General features: G+C 39.8%; 1 non-coding gene across 1 annotated transcript; it reads left to right on the forward strand.

Annotated features, from left to right (window-relative positions):
• The first annotated feature begins 1,586 nt into the window (after positions 1 to 1,586).
• On the forward strand, positions 1,587 to 1,693 carry LOC114893541. Its single transcript, XR_003792956.1, has one exon. It is a non-coding gene; the product is annotated as a U6 spliceosomal RNA (small nuclear RNA).
• The last annotated feature ends 5,298 nt before the right edge of the window (positions 1,694 to 6,991 follow it).

Here is a 6,991-nt window from a genome sequence, read left to right on the forward strand (position 1 = left end):
TCGTTTTAAAAATAAATCAGGTAATGTAATTGGCCCACTTAAAACTCTCCAGTGTCCTCCAGTTGCATTTAGAATGAAATCCAAATGTTTTACAATTCTCACACTTCCCTCTCTCACCTCAAGTCTTAACACTCTCCCATTGAATCAATTTGTTCAATAACACTGCATTTCTCTCTTTTCTAAATCACACCACAGGGACTTTAACTTGCTTTGTCTCATTACTGGAATATTTTGCCCAGATCGTCACATAGTTGAAAGTTTCTCTCATTATCACCTCTGCAGAGTACATTCTAGTAAATGTTGCCTGTCCTCCTACAGTCTGATTTCTCTGTATTATTTCTCCCTCACCTCTTCCTTCTTCCCTTCTTCCATTCTTCCCTTCCTCCCTTCCTCCCCCCCCTCCCCCCCCCCCCCCCCCCCCCCCCCCCCCCCCCCCTCCCTCCCTCTCTCTCTCTCTCTCTCTCTCTCTCTCTCTCTCTCTCCCCTTCTTTTGGCATATAGGGTTGATTGTTAATTAGGGAACAGGCCTTTTTTTGCCTTGTCCAACAATGTGTCCTGAGCACTTAGAAGATTTAGTATAGAGTAGGTGCTCAATAAATATTCACTGAACAAATAGGTCCACAAAGTTATAAGGGAGTCTGTGATCCAATAATAGGTGGGTCAGTTTAACACAACCCATAGGCCAAATCTGGCCACCATCTATTTTGACAGGTAAAATTTTATGGAAACACAATCATATCTACTTGCTTACAAATTGTCTGTGGTGGCTTTTGCACTACAGCAGAAGAATTGAGGAGGTGCAGTTGAGATCATAAAGCCCACAAAGCTGTAAACATTCACTATCTGGCTCTTTATGGAAAGTTTGCTGACCCCTGCAATAATATATGCCAGGTCAAGTTGCCATTCAAATTAAAAGGAACAGGCAGACATTAACCTAAATAATACTGAGGGAACTAAAGTTGTGTGCCCCTCCTAGAGGTGGAGGGGGCACTACTTGAGAAAAAATTCAGCTAAGCAAAATGATGCAAAATAGAGAACTCTAGAATTGGAGAAGCTAAGGTAAAAGTTTTTGTGGGCAGTTTGAAGCTATTTAAAAATAGAGCTAAGATTAAACACTATAGCACCTTTATTAACAGAACAAAAAATTTAGTGAGGGCAACAAACCTTGATAACATGACCAACAATAATCAGGGAGGGAAATAAGATTAAGTCTAAGTATACTCTTCTCAGTAATAATCACAGCAAGTTGACAAGGGTGCCAAGATGATTCAGTAGAAAAAAATTTAGTCCTTTTCAACAAATGGTGCCAGGTAACTGAATATCCACATGCAAAACAATTAAGGTGGGGCCCTCCCTCACAACATACACAAAATTAATTCAGCATGGATCAGAGACCTACTGTAAAGCTTACGCTATAGAACTACTAGAAGAAAACACAGATGTAAATTTTTGTGACCTTGGATTCGGCAATGATAGATAAAACACCAAAAGCACAAGCAATCAAAGAAAAAATAAATAAATTGGCCTTCATCCAAATTAAAAAAGACTTTTGTGCTTCAAGGACACTATCAAGAAAATGAAAAGTTGTGCTCACTTTGGCAGCACATATACTAAAATTGGAATGATACAGAGAAGATTAGCATGGGCCCTGCACAAGGATGACATGCAAATTCATGAAGTGTTTCTTATTTTTAAAATATAACTAGGAAATTAGAAGAAGCTGCTGCTGAATCTGAATCTGGATCCTATAGAGCTTCTCCTCTAGGATCTACTGATGAGTCAAATCTATATCAAGATCTAGTTTTGAAAACATCACAAGCATATGTACAGATTTTGAAGAAAAATGATATGATCTGAAAGATAAATAGTAAAAATTTACCTCCTGGGCTCTTTACATAACATTTTAGTTGTTTCCCATTAAACATGATGTGAAAATCTTTATTAAAGGAAAATATTTTTGTATTATAATAAAAAAAGAAAATGAGAAGATGACCCACAGAATGTGAGAAAATATTTGCAAGTCATTTATCTGATAAGGGTTCAGGATACAGAATATATAACGAACTTATAACCCCAGGACCAGCTCAATCTGGTCCTACTCTATTGATAATGAGATACTGAGTTGTTTTTCAGAAACAACAGAACGAAACTGCAAGTCACGCAACCAAAGCATGAGTAGAGGAGAAAATTTTGACCTCAAATAATAATTAGAACTAAAGTTTCTCCCTTCTATGGAACCAAAGGACTAGGACATGACTGGAACCTGAACACAAGAACACTTTCAAAAGCCAGGGTCTGTTGTCCAGGAAGATCTGATGCTGAAGCCCACTTTACCACACCTTACCATACATGGCCAAGTTCCAAAGCCTGCCAGTGGAAACCTGCCCTGCCAGTGCTTCCACATTCCAACACATCCTCCCCTAACTCATGAAAGTTTTACTGAACTCCAGATCAGGAAAACAGATTTGAGCCCTGCCTCCTGTCTCCTTGCTGGTCAACCTCAAGATAAAGTACTTTTCTTTTCTCAAAAGCTAATGTCATAATATTAGCTTCTATGGGTGTTGAGCAATGAGCTCTTGCTTGGTAACAAACCTTTACAATTCAACAATAAAAAGACATAAAAGACAAATAATCCAACTTTAAAATGAGCAAATGATTTAAATAGACATTTTCAGAAGATATACAAATGGCCAATAAAAACATGAAAATATCCGTAACATCCTTAGTTATAAGAGAAATGTAAACCTAAGCCACAATGACATATCATTTCACACACAGGAAGATGGCTATAGTAAAATAGACAGATGATAGCAAGTGTTGGCAAGGATGTGGAGAAATTAGAGCCCCCATATATTGCTTGTGGGAATGTAAAATGGTTCAGCTGCTTTGGGAAACAGTTTGGCATTCCTCAAAAGGTTAAATGTAGAGGTATCATATGACCCAGCAATTCCACTTCTAGATATATACCTAAGAGAACTAAAAACATATGTTCACATTAGAACATATATTTTTTCATAACAGTATTATTCATAATAGCTAAAAAGTGGAAACAACCCAAATGTCCATTATCTGATAAATAGATAAAAACAGTGGATAAAAGATGTGGTATATCTATACAATGGAACATTACTTGACAATAGAAAGAAATGAAGTACTTACACATTATACAACATAGATGAACCTTGAAAACATTGTGTTAAGTGAAAGAAGCCAGACACAAAATCTAGATATTGTTGATTCCATTTCTATGAAAACTACTTGGTTGAGCTTGTGATAGTCTACAATAAGATGAACTAAGTAATATTTACCATTTACTTTGACTGTCAGGCCCCTGAAGAAAATGATGAATCCTGGAAAATTAAATGGTGATATAATAGACAGCACCATCCCTATGTTCTTTAGGTCCATAATTGAAGCACTAATCTTCACCATTGCCCCAGGGTGTGATACTTTTTTTAAATTTGGTGTCTTGGTCAGGGGTAAGACAGAATAGTTTCAGAGTTCCTACTTGGCTTTAGCTATCTTCACTATGATATGATAACTCTTATTCCACAGGTCAAGAATTCAGTGTGAGTGTTATCCAACTGCCAAGAATGCCAATCCCTATTATATATCTGAGACTAGGAAAATAATAGTCACGTGGTTCTATCCGTGGACCCATTAGCTATTGTAAGCTTGACTTTAATTAGGACTGCCTTTATTACTTGGCCTCTTTTACTTGCTACTTTCACATGGGGACCATAATAAATTTTGAGTTTCTAAGTGTGGATATCAGTTCAAATTCTGTGTGCAATAGTTCTCAAAATGTCCTGGCATTCCTCTTTCCCCAGTGTAAAGGCGCTGAAGTAAGTGACCTTGGGCCCTTTGGGGGATAGTATATAATATAGTATACACTTGCTGTGTGTTGTAGGTCTCTCCTCCTAGGGAGCTGAACACCTTTTCTGTTAATAAAGTCTGTATGTGAAAATCACCAGAAACTGAACAAGGAATTATGACTGTTTATTGAAGTGACTGCTCTCAATCTCCTGTCCTTCCATTCTTATCATCTTCTGGTTGTAGATATTAAGCAGCACACTTCTTGGCTGCCCATCTATTTTACTTATATAGACACCATCCTCTATTAACCATCTCTACAAATCTTTTTGACTGTCCTCTCTGATCTTTCTGGTTGTTACAGTAATTAGGACCTCTTGGTTCCTGACTGTAAGCAGTGCCCCCTGGTTTCTGTTACTTTGGTGCCTCATAAGCCACCTAGATAGTAAAGAGCCCAGGTCTGTGAGCCCCTTTCCTCCTAACAGCCCTGGCCTTCAGAAAAGACCAACCCCTGAACTTCTCAGTGATGCTGGTTCCCCTCTCACCAGTACATTCTTCATGGCCTTGGAGATGAGACTTAATCATCTAGTGGATTTTCTGGCCTTATACAATATGTCCATTCCAGTATGTCCACTTCCCTGAGACTCTGTTCCTTCCTCTACCATATACCTCATGCCATATACCAATACCTGAATTCTATTTAGGAATTTCCACTTTACCCAGCATTGATCTTTGATTTTTCCACACACCTAACAGCATACCCAGCAAAGAGTTTGCCCCATTCTTTGCAAGATATTAAATCCCACATCCTTAGAAAGTATTGTGAAGCAAATACATTTTTGCTTAACCTGTCTTTATTCCGGACCCCTTAAACAATTTTAAAGCCTAATCCCAGGGATTCTTAACATGTCTTACAGAGCTCTGTGACTCTATCAAACATGCAAGCTAATTCTTGCCTCTTTCTTGGTGTGTACTCTCTATCCTCCTTTATGAGGCCCAGCTGGGATATACTGAGATTTAACCCTTATTATCAGACTGGCAGCTAGGGGAGGAGATGGGACATTTCCTTAAGGGGATACATATTGCACTGCTGGGGAGAGGCCTTTGTAATGTCTTTCTACAGAGTTCTCCAGGGAGATGTAAGCCACCCCTGGGAGCTCTGGGAGTTCAGAGAGGTCTACATTACCGAGATCATCAGGAGCATCCATCCAATTATCTCCCACCTATGTACCAGCTTCCTAAGTGTGATATTTTTATTTACAAGAAATATATATTTGGTTTTCATGTCATTTCTTGTACAGGGCTCCTAAAACCTTTGGAATTTCCTAAATGGTGAGAGCAATTAGGGTGCATTTTGTTAATGAAGTGACTTTTTGGAAAACACCTCAAGTTGGGGGCTGGTTGCCAGGAGAACTAACCATATGAATAGAGGGTTGGAATTTTCAGTCCCACCCCCTGGCCTCTGGGGAAGGGAGAGGGGCTGGAGACTGAGAGTTCAATCACCAATGGCCAATGAGTTAATCCATCATGCCTATGTAATGAGACCTCCATAAAACCCCTAAAGGATGGAGCTCAAAGAGCTTCTAGGTTAGTGAACACGTGAGGATTTGAAAGGAATAGTACACGTGGAGAAGGCGTGGAAACTCCACGACCTTTCCCCATGCCTTGTGCTATGTATCTCTTTCATCTGGATGTTCTTGAGTTATATCCTTTTACAATTAACCAGTGATTGATCTAGTAAGCAAAGTGTTTCTCTAAGTTCTGTGAGCTACTCTAGCAAATTAATCGAACCCAAGGTTGGAGTGAGGGGGTCATTGGAACCTCCAATCTGTAGCTGGTTGGTCAAAAGCACAGGATAACCTGGGCTTGCTAGGAGTTAGTAGGGAGGCAGTCTTGTGGGACTGAGTCCTTAACCTGCGAGTCTGATGCTGTCTCCAGGTAGAGAGTGTCAGAATTGAGTTGAACTGTAGGGACATCCAGCTGATGTCAGAGAATTGATGGGGTGTATAGGGAAGAAAACTGCCACACACTGAAACTGGTGACCAGAATCCTTACCAAGTTTTCTCAAACAAGGCCCCAACCTTGGCATAACAGACCTACATTGACTGATCATCTCTGGAGTGTTGTGACTCAGAAGTCTCATGTCTGCTTTTCTGCTTTTCACCATCATGGACTGAACTGTGTCCTCCTAAATTTCACATGTTAAAGCCCTAACCCCCTATGTGACTCTATGCAAAGATAAGGCCTTTAAGGAGATAATTAATGTTGAATGAAATCATAAAGGTGAGATCCTACTCCAACAGGACTGGTGTCCTTATGAGAAGAAGAAACACCAGAGCTTGCTCTCTCACTCCATTTACATGCATCAAGGAAAGGCCATATGAGAACACAGCAGGAAGGTGGTCATCTGCAAGCCAGGAAGAGAGCCCTCACCAGATACCAGCCCTGCTGATGCCTTGATTTTGGACTTCTAATCTTCATAACTCTGAGAAAATTACATTTCTATTGTTTAAGCCACCCAGTCTTTGGCATTCTGTTATGGCAGCCTGAACTAATACATCACCCATGTCTGCTCTTCCTCTGGAGGAGAAAGGGTTTTTTTGTTAGCTATCAAAATATTTAATTTTCTGTTAACCACCCTCAGTTTCCTGCTTTCTCTTTGCAAGTTGTCAAACACAGCCTAGTAGTAACCAGATAACGCCACTGTCCTTGAAGGAGTTGCTCTCCATGAATCTTTTAAATACCAGAATCATAGCACCAACAAGGTCATTCCTCCACACCAGGACATTTTTCCAGGGTATCACTGCTGGAACCTTCAGCAATTAGGCTGCCATTTTGTGCCAGAGATTATCCATCCTGCACATTACACTTAGAACAAAGTCCTCTTTGTCAGCCAGTTAAGGAGTGAGCCATTCTCAAAACTCACCTTGCTGCCTGATTTCCTGAATCAATCTTAGTACTGTTTGCATCAATTCAGGCCTTCTCATAAGTAAGCATCAAGACAGGATTAGATATTTGAGAGATTTATTGTGGTGGCTCTGTGAAGGATAAAAGTGAGAGTAGGAGTAGGTAAGAAGAGGCTTCAGACCACTATGTAGGTTTGACAACTGTGAAAGGAGAGAAGGAGGAAAGGATTGCTTAGAACCAGCCTCTGAATGTACTTTCATTCTAAGAAAGT

Source organism: Monodon monoceros, unplaced genomic scaffold, assembly GCF_005190385.1.
Source record: "Monodon monoceros isolate NGI ecotype Baffin Bay Population unplaced genomic scaffold, NGI_Narwhal_1 Super_Scaffold_12, whole genome shotgun sequence".
NCBI lineage: Eukaryota > Metazoa > Chordata > Mammalia > Artiodactyla > Monodontidae > Monodon > Monodon monoceros.